This window comes from Lepus europaeus, chromosome 22 (assembly GCF_033115175.1).
Source record: "Lepus europaeus isolate LE1 chromosome 22, mLepTim1.pri, whole genome shotgun sequence".
In the NCBI taxonomy this organism is placed as follows: domain Eukaryota; kingdom Metazoa; phylum Chordata; class Mammalia; order Lagomorpha; family Leporidae; genus Lepus; species Lepus europaeus.
Genome location: NC_084848.1, coordinates 29,844,393 through 29,859,342, shown reverse-complemented (window position 1 = coordinate 29,859,342; position 14,950 = coordinate 29,844,393). Strand labels below are relative to the sequence as shown.

The following is a 14,950-nucleotide window of genomic DNA, read 5'->3' as shown; positions in this document are numbered from 1 at the left end:
TACAGAATTACTGGATTTGTATCTTATTCTGGCAATTGTATGTTTAGAAGTTCAAATATGGTATCTGTTGGCAGATGGTGAGTGCCGTGTGGGTGGGGAAGAGGTGCAACTCTGAGTAAGGTAACTGGGCAGGAAGCCCCTGTTCCACATTTAAGTTGCTCCCAGGGTGTATTGCCTAGAAGATTAGTTTGTCATTTTTGAGAAATCAACAGCTCCAAAGTCAGAGATAACTTTAAAGTCAGTGAATTATTTTGTGATTTAGCTCTCATTATTTTTCATGTGCTTTGGATTTGAAGTTTTGAAAACCTTGGCAGTTTGCTCAAATGTGGTTTAGAAAGAATAAGCCAAAGGTTCCATTACAGACGTACTTTGAAGAACACATTCATTCCTCTTTGATTTCACTAAGGTGTGGCAGTGTCAGAGCAGATGGAAGGCTAGAGTTTGAGCTGCAGTTGTGTAGAAAACTAAACAGCTGATTGGCTGACTCCTAATGGTGAGACAGGAAGAACCACCCACGTTTTCCATTTTGGATTTGAGTCACAGAAAACAGGTTTCCTGCAGAAACCATGTGGCTCTAACAAGTGTTGGGAAATTGCAGCTTTGATAAGATTGATGTTTTTATCTTCATTGTGCATGTATTTGAAATTAATTATTTTCCTCTTCTCAATCCATAGGTGAAATTTCAAATTTAAATCTTGTGAAGTGCTGACTATAACCTGATTTCCAAGATTTTTATAAAGAGAAGAATCAAAAGAACTCTACTTTCAGGTAAGGGTCTAATTATTTTGTCTTAATAATACATAGCTACTTGGGCAGAAGTAATTGTGTAGACTTCTAGAATAGAAGTCTAGGTAAATTAACAAAAAGGTGGTCAGTTAAATTCTCCAGGCAGATATCCATCTGTTTGGTTGTTGGCTAAGAGTTATCAATGGGTTAGCTACTTAAGACAACTGGAGAAATATTTAATGGCAGTCATAACACACAGACACACATGCAAAACATGTAAAAATGGTTTAGAAAACTATTTCAGGTCATGCTTCTAATACTTACCACCACTGTCCTGTAACTGATTGAGTAACCTGTTGTCCATCCATCCACCCATCTGTTCAAAGCTTAAAGACCTGGAAAGTTTTTTAAGAATAATTTCTCTGTTGCTGTGGCATACCATCCAAAATACTGTAATAGTTTGGGCGTGAAAAAACCATAGAAAAAAATTAGAAGTCAACAATAATTTGACATTTTCAGGGCTAGTAATTTAGAAATGAGTTTTTCTTAGGAGGAAAGAGAACTGTGCCCAGTGAAAACAGAGTGCTCTTCTCTACCTGCCCTACATTACATAGAAAATCTGCTCAGTTGGGATTGTCATAGTGTTTCTGGGTACAAGTGAAAGCATGTTTCAGAGATGCAATGGCATATTTGCTTTTTCAGTAGTTAGAGAATTTGCCTAATTGTTAGGTGTTGAGTCACTTGTTAAGTAGTTTTTGTACATCTTCAGGATGGCTACTTGGCAGGTTTGAAATACGTAAAAGTTAATTTTAACTTATTGATATGCTTTGAAGAATGACAGTGGCAACTGAATGATCCAAAAATCACTTTTTAGTAATGTACTAGGATTCCTAGAGCAGACTCCATTTCCTATTAAGTTACCAGATAGCAGGCATTAGTTTGAAAACTTAAGTGTACCAGTAGATAACATCCCAGTAGAGAGAAACTGGCTGGGATTTATAACAAACTACAGAAACTGTGTGGCCCTTATTTCTCTTATTTCTTCCCCTTTCACCCTGTGAGCAGGTATAAATACACCTTCTGGGTTACTCCTCTTGCTCTTGCTCCCGGCTTTGAACTCTTAGGAACTTCACCATGTTACCTAAGTGGTGGTTCTCAAGCCTTTTGGTCTCAGGAACTCTTTATATTATTAAACACGGTTGCAGACTGCGGAGGGCTTTTGTTTTTCTCTGTTATAGCCATCACTATTTAATATATTGGCAATTAAAATGAAAAAAATTAGACATAAGAATATAAAGCACGCATATCTTAGAGGCAAGTGGGGACACCATCATAGTCTTGTACTTTGGAAGACACACACTTGAGAGAAAGAGTGAAAATGACCAATAACATTATTTTTGAAAATTAGATTTGAAGTATAATTTCTATACAGTGAAACTCTACCCATTTTAGTATATGGTTTGTGGGGGATTTTGATAAATGCATGTGACTGTGTAACCACAATGAAGATAAAGATTTCCAGCCCCTTACAGTGTTTCCCAGGCCCAGCCCCCTCTGACCTATTTTCTGTCCTTACAGTTTTGCCTTTTTCTGAATGTCCTATGGGTGGAATCATAAGTATGTTTACAGCCTTTTGAGTCTGAATTATTTGTGTGAGTGTAATACATTGTTGTATATCACTGAGTTTCTTCTTTTCATGACTGAGTTCTGTTCCAATGTATGTGCATACTGCAATTGATGCACTTACCAACTTATTTGCGGTTTCTGGTGGTTATGTGTCTTAGTATTTTGTTAGGATAGTTTTGACCTTGCAGACTCCTCAAAGGGCTCTCTTTGAGAATCTCTGGCCTACAGCCACATCTCTGCTTTGTTCCAGCCATCTTGTGTGATGTGCCCTCTGTCTACATTGCCAGGAGCTGTCCCAGGAGTCTCCTGTGCAAGCCTTTCTAGCTCCTCTTTCGGTCAGCACCCCTAGGCACTTTCAGGCCCTAAGGCGACTATTGGTCACCACTGCTGTTGTGCTACTGCTTAGCTTTCCCCACCACTCAACAGTTTCTAAAAGACTGCTGGTTTCCGGCTTCTGGTAGCAGTGCCTCCTCTCTGTCCTGGCTGAGAGCTGCATGGCACGCAGAAGACTTACTACATGTTTGAATGAATAGTAATTCTTTTATAAGGAATTTTATTGTTTATAAGTAGCTTTCCCATATATGAAAGGTCTTCAAAAAGTCTGTGGAGAAATGGGATGAGAGATAATTATGATTCAAATGAAATTTGAGCCATACAGTTTTTCTTATAATATGCATTTTCTATACACATCTGTAAAATCCCTCATATTGTTGCATTCAATGCTCTAGTATGAAGTGCAAATGATTTTAACCATCTTTTATTTAAATTTTTATCAGATAAGGAGATTAAGTCCTAAGCTGTGATCTTGAGCCAAGTAGCACATTAGAATAACCTGTGGAACTTTTAATAAATGCGATGATGGCTCAGACCAATTAAGTCCTAATCTCTAGAGGCCAGGCTTTGGTATTAGTATTTATTATCTAGTTAATTAATTAATTTCATTTGAAAGGCAGACAGACACACAGAGACAGAAAGAGACAGAGAGCATCCATTGGTTTACTTCCCATATGCCTGCTGTAGCTGGGACTAGTCTAGCTCAACCCAGGAGTCCCACATCGGTGGCAGGGACTCAAGGACATGAGCCATTACCTGCTGCCCTCAGGTTGCGCATTAGCAGAAAGCTAGAATCAAGAGCGGAGCTGGGACTAGATCCCAGGTATCTGATATCGGATTCAAATGCTGTCTCAACTGCTGTACCAGATACCTACCTCTTCTCTTTTTTTTAAAAAGATTTATTTATTTATTTTAAAGGCAGAATTATAGAGAGGCAGAGAGAGAGAGAGTGAGGTCTTCCATCCACTGGTTCACTCCCCAAATGGCCACAGTGGCTGGAGCTGCGCCAATCCAAAGCCAGGAGCCAGGAGCTTCCTCTGGGTCTTCAACACAGATGCAGGGGCCCAAGGACTTGAGCCATCTTCTACTGCTTTCCCAGGCCACAGCAAAGAGCTGGATCCAAAGTGCAGTAGCTGGGTCTCAAACTGGTGCCCATATGGGATGCTGGCATTACAGGTGGTAGCTTTACCTGCTACGCTGCAGCGCCAGCCGCTGCCTCTATCATTGTTCAAAAGCATCACTGTTGGGACAGAGTTGTGGTGTAGAGGGTGAGGCTGCCACCTGCAATCCCAGCTAACCATATGGGTGCTGGTTTGTGACCCAGCTGCCCCACTTTTTTTTTTTTTTTTTTTTTTTTAAGACTTATTTATTTATTGGAAAGGCAGAGTTACAGAGAGCAAGCGAGTGAGACAGAGATCTTTCATCCACTGTTTCACTACCGGTATGGCTGTAATGGATAGAGCTGGGCCCATCTGAAGCTTGAAGCCAGGAGCTTCATCTAGGTCTCCCACATTGGTGGCAGGGGCCTAAGCACTTGGGCTATCCTCTGCTGCCCTCCCAGGTGCATTAAGCAGGGAGCTGAATTAGAAGTGGGGCAGCTGGGACTCGAACTATCCCCCATTTGGGATAGCTTTACGTGCTATGCCACAACACTAGCCCCTGCTCTGCTTCTGATCCAGCTCCCTGATGGTGGCCTGGTAAAAGCAGCATCAGGTAGCCCTAGTGCTTGGGCCCCTGTTACCCACATGGTGGATCTGGATGCAGGTCCTGGTTCCTGGCTTCAGCCTGGACCATCTCCAGTTGTTGTGGCCATCTGGGGGGTGGACCAGTGGATGGAAGGTCAATCTCTGTTTCTCTCTCTCCCCCTTCCTTCCTTTCCTTCTCTCTGTAAGTCTTTCAAATAAATAAATCTTTTTAAAAAAAGCATCACTATTGAATCTGATATCAGCCACAGAGACTGGTTTTTGTGGAGCTTGATTGGCCATCAGGTCTTGGTGGTATGCCTTTTTCTCTACATTGTGAGCAGAAGCACTGTAGAGATTTAGAGAGCCTTGGTGTATATGCCAGTGTTTTCAATTTGTGAATGTAGCCTAGTATAGAAACCAGAACACTATAGATTTATAGTCAGGGCTTCATGTTTCCAGGTTGGATCTGCATTCATTAACTGTGGATTAATAATAATAACTACTCAAGTCTGTTTTCACTTTTTTTCCCCTTAAAGATTTATTTATTTGGAAGTCAGTGTTATAGAGAGAGAGGGAGATCTTCCATCAGCTGATCCATTCCCCAGCTGGTCACAACAGTCAGGGATGGGCCAGGCTGAAGCCAGGAACCAGGAGCTTCTTCCAGTTCTCTCAGTTGGGTGCAGGGGCCTAACCACTTGGGACATGTTCTGCTGTTTTCTCAGGCACATCAGTGGGGAGCTGGATCAGAAGTGGAGCAGCTGCACAAACTGGAATCCGCTTGGGATACTGGTTTTGCAAATGGTAGCTCTACCTGCCATGCCACAACATTGGTCTCTGGTCTAACTTATAACCTCACTGTGTCTATCAAATTAATAATGTGTCTTTTTTTAAGATTTTTTTTTTTTTTTTTTTTTTTTTTTTTTTACTTATTTGAAAATGTTACAGGAAGAGGAGGAGAGAGAGGGAAAGAGAAAGAGATAGAAAGATATATTCCATCTGCTGGTTCACTCCCCAAGTGGCTGCATCAGCTGGGACTGGGCCAGTCCAAAGCTAGGAGCCCGGAGCTTCCTCTGGGTCTCCCACATGGACACAGGGGCCCAAGCACTTGGGCCATCCTATACCACTTTTCCAGGCCATTAGCAGGGTGCTGGATTAGAAGTGGACAAGCTGGTCTTAAACCAGTGCCCATATGGGATTGCCGGTGTTGCGGGAGGTGGCTTCAATTGCTACACCACAACACAGGCCCCTAAAAAGAGCTTTTATTTACTTGGCTTTAGCTTAGTGTTTTTGTTTTCCTTGGCATTCATAAGTTGCACAAGTAAAACACAGTCTCACAGAAATAGTTAGAAAGCAGAGAATTATGCAGAGAAAAACCCGGAAGTCACTGTTAGTTGCATATTTTCAGTCTTTTGTGTATGCATTTAAAAGAAGAAATATGTGTGTATGTATGTAATATAAGTTATTTTTTGTTTGTCTTAACATAGAGTCTGACTTTATGCCTTGCTTTTTTAGCTTAGCATGTCTTAGATCATTCCATATTAGGGTATATAAATCTCTCTAGTTCTTTTAATAACTGTGTACTTTTTTCATCAGCTCCCACATTGATGGACACATAGCCTGCTTTTAATTTTTTACTTTTATAAGAAAATGGGAATGAATGTTTTTGGTCTTATTAAAACATAAGTTAATTCTTACTGAAAAGACTTATTTCCAAGATGCTAAGGGGTGAAGGAGTAAATGTCGTCTGTGTGAGATCATTCCTTTTTTTTTTTTAAGATTTATTTCTTTATTTGAAAGAGTTGGCCGGCGCCATGGGCGCCATGGCTTAACAGGCTAATCCTCCACCTTGAGGCGCCGGCACACTGGGTTCTAGTCCCGGTTGGGGCGCCGGATTCTATCCTGGTTGCCCCTCTTCCAGGCCAGCTCTCTGCTATGGCCTGGGAAGGCAGTGGAGGATGGCCCAAGTGCTTGGGCCCTGCACCCGCATTGGAGACCAGGAGAAGTGCCTGGCTCCTGGCTTCGGATCAGCACAATGCGTCGGCCGCAGCGGCCATTGGAGGGTGAACCAACGGCAAAAGGAAGACCTTTCTCTCTGTCTCTCTCTCTCATTATCCACTCTGCCTGTCAAAAAAAAAAAAAAAAAAAGTTACAGAGAGAAACTCTGAGTAGAGATATTCTTCCATCTGCTGATTCACTTCCCAGTTGGCCAGGGCTGGGCCAGGTGGAAGCCAAGAGCTTTTTCCTAGTCTCCCACATGGGTTGCAGGGTCCCAGGCACTTGGGCCATCTTCTGCTGCTTTCCCAGGCCTTTAGCAGGGAGCTGGATCGGAGGTGGAGCAACCGGCATCACAGGTGTTAGCTTTACCCACTACGCCCCAGTGCCTTCCCTGAAATCATACCTTTCTTGCTTAGATCAGAATAGAGGTAAGACTTAAAAAAAAAAATTCTTCTAAAGTATACTAGTCTTTTTTTTTTCTTTTTCTTTTTTTCAAATATTTTTCTTTATTTATTTGAAAGGCATAGTGATAGAGATCTTCCATCTGCTGGTTCACTCCTCAAATGGCTGTGACAGTTGGGGCTGGACCAGGCTGAAACCAGGAGCCAGGAGCTTCATCTGGGTCTTCAACATGGGTGACAGGGCCCTAAGTACTTGGGCCATCTCTGCTGCTTTCCCAGGTGCATTAGCAGGGAGGTGGATTGGAAATTTAGAAGCCAGCACTGAAACTGGCACTTAAGTGGGATGCTGAGTGGTGCAAGTGGCAGCTTAACCCACTGTAGCACCCTGTCTGTCTCTATTGAGACCTTTACCATTTGGGTTTTATACATTTTGTTGGTTTATTTTTGTACCAGTCTCATTTCACTGTTTTTTTCTAGAAAGACTTCTGTGTGTATTATTGATATTTAACCCCTTTTGCAGGATTGCTACTCCCTTGCCCTTCAGTAATACCAGAGATACACAGTAACAGCAGGTGCAGACTGTCTCCGACTTAGGATGGATGATTTGTCCTTATGGTGATGTGAAAGAGATACACACTGAGTAGAAACTGTACTTTGAATTTTGGTCTTTTTTTGGGCTGGCGATACGCTCCATCGTCCTTGCCTGTGGTGCTGGGCAGTGGCCGTGAGCACAGCTCCTAGTCAGCCCCAGCGTCACAAAGGGAGAACGTCAGCCTTCTGTGGTGTGCTGTGTTTGCTGTGGGAGGTCTGTTAAGTGCATCTTTTGATTTATAGTATTTTCAATTTATGATTTTATTGGAACAAAATTTCATAAGTTGGAGCATCTGTACTTACATACAGTAGGCATTGTGCTAAGCAGTTATTGTGTACAAGATCTCATTTCTTCTCAACAGCCCAGTGAGACTGGTGGTGGTGGAAGAGGAGACTCGGGGAGGTCAGCTTGCTTGCCTGCTGTCAGTTATGGATCTAGGAGTCAGAGATCTTGTTTCCATCTGTGATGCTAAGCAGTTTTCCAGGATTTTGCAGAATTGGAGATGAAACCTTGTATCTATGACAGCAGTTTATTTTTGACTGCCAGTAGTAATTTAACATGCAGAAAAAGTTCATGCTCTGGAATATCTATTTTATAGGACCTATTTATAATAAAATAATATGTTAATATAATATAAAAAATTCTGTTTATGGGATTTAATAATGTTAGAGTGAGACAGGTCACTAAGTAGGGAGTTGATCTTAATTCTGTTTATTAGCTAACAGGGTAACTTTGATAAATAATGCTATTTTTGCAACTGGTAAAATAGTATTAGACTAAGTAATTTATTTTTAATCAGCTGGCATGCTGAGTAACAGTAGTGTGAATAAGAAGTACTTTGGAGAACATTTGGCAGTAGCAATCCACTGCCAGTGAATTGTGAAATGGAATTCTAGTAATGCTTCCCTTTGCCTTGAGTAATAAGGAGAATGTTTCCAGAAGAAATTGTTTATTCATGCCAAATGAAATTTTAAAATGATCTATTTCTATTGATGAAAGCCACTGCACACATAGTTTTTTAAGTACATTGAAATGTCTAGTAATATTTCATTATAGGCATCGTTGAGTGTGTTTAGGAGTCTTGGGTAGTTAGTCTGAGAAATGATCATTATAATTGGAGTTTTATAAAAGGTATGGTTTTACATATGTTCTTTGTGTACCCTTTCATGGTAGTTTGGCTGATAAAACAGCTCCACGTGGCGTGGTCTGGAACCCACATGGTATTGTCAGTTTGTCAGGCTCAGTCCGTCTCCTTCATGCATCTTCAGGATGAAGTGTGATGGAAATGTTGGAAAATCTTAGACTCTCCAGATTATTGGTTGAACTCAGAATTAGAAAGCGTGACTAAGCATAGTTCAGAAGCTATTGTCCTCTCATTCTTGGTGCTCACTTTTTAAAGGACATACTTTTGACCTATCTGCATTTGATGGTAGACTGACAATTTGAGTGCTTCTATTGGCTCACCCCACTGTGGGGACCTGTTCACTAACAATTAGTCTGGCACCACAGATGAGGTTTAGGTCACAGGAAGTAGTTGAGTTATAGTAGCTTTTAGTTGCTGTTGATATGCTTGGAGTCAAATTAAAGGTAATAGCAATATATTAAAAAAAAAAGTGGGGGCCAGCACTGTGGCATAGCTGTAAGGCCGCCGCCTGCAGTGCTGGCATTCCCTATGGGCGCCGGTTTGTGTCCCAGCTGCTCCACTTCCAATCCAGCTCTCTGTTATGGCCTGGGAAGGTAGTGGATGATGGCCCAAGTGCTTGGGCCCCTGCACCTGCATGGGAGACCTAGAGGAAGCTCTTGGCTCCTGGCTTCGGATTGGCACAGATGGCCGTTGTGGCCATCTGAGGAGTGAACCAGCGGATGGAAGCCCACCCACTCTCTCCCCCTCTTCCCCTCTTCTCCTCTCCCCCTCTCCCCCTTTCCCCCTCTCCCTCTGTCTCTGTATAACTCTGGCTTTCAAATAAATAAATAAATATTTAAAAAAATTCTTAGCTTTATCTTTTTCATCCATTTTCAAATTTACGAAATTACTTGGCTAGGTCCCGAAGCAATGTTGTATCTATGGTGTATCTTAATGCCACCACATGGGACTGATTACCTTTGGAGTTGCCATTCCCCACCTTACAGAGGAATTCACTCCTTTCTCTGTTTTTTTTTTAAGATTTATTTATTTGAAAGAGTTAAACAGAGAAAGAGAGAAGTAGATGTCTTTATCCACTGGTTCACTCCCCAGATGGCCCCAACTGCCAGGGCTGGGCCAGACTGAAGCCAGGAGCTTCTTTCAGGTCTCCTATGTGGGTGCAGGGGCCTACGCACTTGGACCATCTTCCACTGCCTTCCCAGGCCATTACCAGGGAGCTAGAATGGAAGTAGAGCAGCTGGACATGAACCAGGGCCTTATGGGATGCTGGCATGCCCCTATGGCAGTGGCTTTACCCATTATGCCACAATGCTTGTGCCGCTTCTTTCTCTAAGGTTTACAATTAGTTGTTTTTGTCTGTGTTCTACATAAAAAGTTTCAACTTAGTGAATTTAAATGTTTATGTACATTCCTCCTCTTTAATGTGTTGACATCACATTCCTTTAACTAGTATTTGTTTTACATTTGTATTTCAACATATTCCTGACAAGTTCATTCAAGCAGTGGTTGAACGGAGATTAAGTGGTGTTATGGTTGTTTGGCAAGATGTGGCCGTAAACATTTTTAAAACACAGGGTGGCCTGGGGTGACGGTAATGTTCAACTGCATAATCACAGATTACGTTTTACAGACCCAGGAATGAGTACGTGGGTCTCACACATCTTCACTGAGAATTTGCCCTGTAGGAAGGGATCTGCTCCAAAAGCCTTCTGTAGAATTTTCCTGAGTGTTGCTTGAGCAGTTGCACAAATATATTTAATTGGGAAATTTCTAATCGCGTGAACTGTGAATAGTTTTCCAGAGTTTCTGGATATTCTCCCACTTAATATCTAAAGGAATGCATTAAAATGTTACCATTGTAATAGAAGGAGAGAGAGAAACATGCCCCATCTGCTGGTGCGCACTTCAAATGCCAAAGCTAAGATCCAGGAACTCTGGGTATTTCATGTGTGTGGCAGGGACCCAGCTACTTGAGCCCATGGTCTGATGCCTTCTGGGGCATGAACAGGAAGCTGTAGTTGAGAGCTGAGCTGGTACATGAAGCCAGGAACTCTTAACATGGGATGTGATGTTCCAGCCTGGGTCTTAATTCACCTACCAAAGGCCTGCACCCTGTGTGGTGTTTTAAAATGCTTCATTTTACTGTGAGGAGTTGAAGAAATGAGGTAGAATGCCTGTGATAGTGGGTGGAAGGGGCCTTTGGGTGTGTTTTGAGGCCAATATAAATACTTTGGAAAGAATTTTACTTGTTTATTTATTGTTTGCAGTACATAAGAGAAATTAAGTGTATTTGATGGTAGGGACTCAATGTTTGTAAGATGGCTTGTTCTTTTTATAAGTAGGAGCTTCACTTTTTTGATAATTTGTGTGCATTGCTTATGTGTTCTGTTCAGACTGATTTTGTAAAATTGGTTAGAGAAACCAAATTCAGTTCAAAGTGTTTTCTTGACAAAAGCTCTTGAGTTTGAACATCATACATTCTTATTTAAAGTATCCATTTTTAATTTAATTTTTATTTTTAGCGAGATAATGGCCTAGGCTAAACAGTAAGTGAAGTAGAAATAGAAGGCTTGAAAAGAAAAAAAAAAAAAAAATCCTGTGCTGCACCTTTTCTTCCTCTCTCCAGTGCTCTTGGGCAAAACACCTGCATTCAGTGTGTGTGCCAGTGGAAACACAAGACAATAATGTGAGCTCTAAGCAGAAAGGAATCTGTTTTGGGTTGTGCAAGCCAGGAGAAAGGTTATCTTGTAACCAGAAGCTAGGCTGGCTGAGTAACAAGGAGCAGCAAGTGTTACAGAGTTTGCTCATAGGGAAGTTTTATGGTGTTCATTAAATTATAGGGCAAGTTCTCGGAAGGGTTCTGCCAATTTGAAAGTTGGCGGCTGTGGGTACTCGCTGAGTTTTCATGTATGTTACATGTGTGGGTGTTCACTTGGGGGAGAGGAGGTTGAGGGTTCATAATGAGGGGCTTTTTGACTTGGTGCGCAGAGCAGTGTGGCTGAGGATGAGGGTGCTGTTTATACAGCATCTGAGGGGAGATGGCCCAGGGGATGTGTCTTCATGCAGTCGATGTGACTTGGGTCCACCTTCAAGGGCATCTGGTGGATTAAAACAGCATCAGGACTTCCTTTAGGGGATGATGTGTTAAAGGCAAATATTTTAAGGTTTTGTTGTTGGTTTTTTCTTTTTAGCTGTTTTTCCCCCCTGGCATTTACTGCCCTATAGCTTAATATATTTTTATCCTACAGCTGTAAGTAGTATATTTTAACTTCTGCAAAAGATGAGGATATTGCTACCCCCTCTTGGTTTTTCACTTTCTCCCAATGACAGTGCCGTCTAATTGCTGGTTAATCATCATTCAGTATTTTCAGTGTTATCATTTGATTATTGGTGAAAGTGACCAGAGTATTCAATGGTCATACCTCTCCAACTGTACCTCTGCAGAGAAAGCGGTTACATGGTTTTTAATTGGCTTGGCTTTCTGTGTAACAAGCCCTGACCTTGTTCTGAGCATCCTGATGGCATGAAACACTCAAGTGATAAATCGATGAGACACTCATCAGTTCTGGTTTTGTCCTGGCCCCTCTCCCAGGGTTCCGTGTCCTGCAGGGTCTGAGCTGCTGCTCTCTGGCCACCACTGGGCTGGCATTTGGGATTTCTCTTTGCTACCATATTGGGGATTCCCCTGGGCTCTTTTCCTTTCGTGAATCTCTAATTTTCTGGATTCTTTTTTTAAAGTTTATTTATTTATTTTTGAAAGCCAGAGTTTAGGTGGGAGGGGGAGAGGGAGAAGAGATCTTCCATCCTCTGGTTAACTCCCCAAATGGCTACAAAGCCCTGAGCTAGGCTATTTCAGAGCCAAGAATCAGGAGCTTCTTCTGGGTCTCCCACCTGTGTGCAGGGGCCCAAGTACCTGGGCCATTCTTCTGCTGCTTTCCCAGGTGCAGGTCGGGACCTGAACTAGCACCTGTATAGGATGCCAGTACTGTAGACGTGGCTTTATCTGTTGTGCCACAGCACTGGCCCATTAACTTTACTTTTACTTATTTGAAAAGTGGAACAACAAATAGATTTTCCATCTGTTGGTTCATTAGCCAGGAGTGAACCAGGCCAAAACCAGATCTCCCACATGAGTAGCAGGGACCCCCTTGAACCATTATCTGCTGCCTCCCAGGGTGTACATTAGCCAGACACTGGATCAGAAGCAGAGTAGCTGGGACTCCAGCCGGCACTTTGATATGTGATGCAGGCTCCAAGCAGTGACCTAACCTGATGCATCACAGTAGTTGCCACAATGCCCATCTCTAATTTTCTGTATTCCATGTTGTTACCTTTCTTTGTTTATGACTCCATTTTGTTAGAATAAACTCTATAGAAGAATACTTGAAAAAGTTCATGGAAAGCACATATTATGGTATATAAAATATACATGAAGTTTCTGCCATTATGATCCCAGTAGTAAGGACCTAGCTATTTTTAAGGTGGCCTGTTCCATCCTTGCCATCAAATGAATAAACCTTTATGTACAAAATAAACATCTGGTTTTTTAAAAGTTTTATTTATTTGTTGGAAAGTCAGAGTTACAAGTGAGAGGAGAGACAAGAGAGCTCTTGCATCCGCTCGTTCACTCCCTAAATGGCAGCAACAGCCAGAGCTGGGCTCATCAGAGCCAGGAAATTCTTCTGGGTCTCCCATGTAGCTGTAGGAGCTCAAGGACTTGGGCCATCCTCTGCTGCTTTCCGAGGCACAGGGTCAGAGGTCGAATAGCCGGGACTCGAACTGGTGTCCATGTGGGATGCTGGCGTTATAGGCGGAAGCTTTACCTGCTATGCTACAGTGCTGGTCCCCGAATAAACACCTTTTAACTCTATTTTGCCACTAACTTTTTGAAATACTATGGGTGTGTGTGCTTATGTGTGCATCGCATATTTAATATATATTATACAAATATTTCTATGCTCATTAGTAACTTTGTATCCTGTAATCATGATAAAATCATTTATTAGCTCTAATAGTTGTAGGTTTCCTGGAGTTTCCTGTGTAAATAAATGATTGTACAATTTACAAATAACAGATTTTCTTCTTTTTTTTTTCCTCAAGATTTATTTATTTAGAGAGGTAGAGTTATAGACAGAGAGAGGGTTCTTCCATCCGCTGGTTCACTCCCCAAATGGCCACAGTGGCCGGGGCTGAGCTGATCCAAAGCCAGGAGCCTGGAGCTTCTTCCTGGTCTCCCATGCCTTCCCAGGCCACTGCAGAGAGCTGGATTGGAAGTGGAGCAGCCAGGACTCGAACTGGTGCCCATATGGCTTGCAAGTTCCATAAGTGGAGGCTTAGACCATTAGCAGCAGCCTCAGATTTTCTTCTTTATGATCATTCGGTCTTGCATTTTTTTTCCCACCTTAATATACTGTTTAGGACCTCTAGTATAGTGTTGACTGTAGAGTGGTAGAACCAAGTGTTCTTGCCTTATTCTTTATTATGGGAGGAAATAATACAGTCTTTCACCTGAAATTATTATGCTGGTTTTGGGCCTTTTTTCTAGGTGCTCTGCAGTTTGAGGAAGTTCTGGGAATTCTTTTCCTGGTATATGGTGTGTGTTTGTGTGTGTTTCTGATTTATTTATTTAAAAGCTAGAGAGAGACAGAGTTCATCCGTCAGTTGGTTCACTCCCTAAATGCTCACAATAATCAAGGCTGAAAACTGGGACCCCGGTGCTCCATCTTGGTCTTCCTCATGGGTTGAAGCTACCCAAGCACTTGAACCATCCTCTGCCGCATCCTACAGTGCACATTAGCAGGAGGCTAAATTGGAAGCAGAGGTACTCTGGCCAGTGTGGGCATTCCAAGGTGTGGCTTACCCTGATATGTCGATACATTTTTGTACTTAGTGAACTTTTCCCGAGGGTTTTCCTCTTTATTCTGTTAATGTGGTGTATTACACTAATTGATTTTTTCAACTGTTAAACAATCTTGCATTATTAGGTTCTTGCTCAGGAGGTGTATCTTTTTATGTGTCACTGGATTTGCTAACATATTGTTAAAAGACTTTGTTGTCTATATTCATGAGGGATACAGATCTCTAAATTATATTTTTTACTTTGTCTTTAATATGCTTTGGTAGTATCATTGTGCTAACCTTACAAAAGGAGTTGGGCAGTAACCCTCTTCTGTGTAAGTTTGCCTTGGATTGGTGTTATTTCTTTCTTGAATGATAGAGTTCACCAGTAAAGCCACGTGGACTTGGAGTTTTCATTTTTGGAATAGTTTTGATAACAAATTGAATTTCTTTAAAAGATAGAAGGCTACCTAGATTTTTTTCTTCGTCATGTCAGTGTGGATAGGGTCTTTTTAAAATAAATTTATCCATTTCATATAAATTGCTGAATTTCTTGGCATACAGTTAGGTATTGTATTCTTACAGTCATTCATCAGAAATGTCTGTAGAC

General features: G+C 41.8%; 1 protein-coding gene across 7 annotated transcripts in view; it reads left to right on the top strand.

Moving 5' to 3' along the window:
- The window catches only part of SIPA1L1 (signal induced proliferation associated 1 like 1), a 443,533-nt gene that overhangs the window by 48,826 nt on the left and 379,757 nt on the right, over positions 1 to 14,950 (top strand). For all 7 annotated transcript variants that reach the window (XM_062181452.1, XM_062181449.1, XM_062181446.1 and 4 more), the window contains one exon: positions 675 to 768. The gene's annotated coding sequence lies outside the window, so the exon portion shown is untranslated. The remainder of the gene's footprint in view (positions 1 to 674; positions 769 to 14,950) is intronic.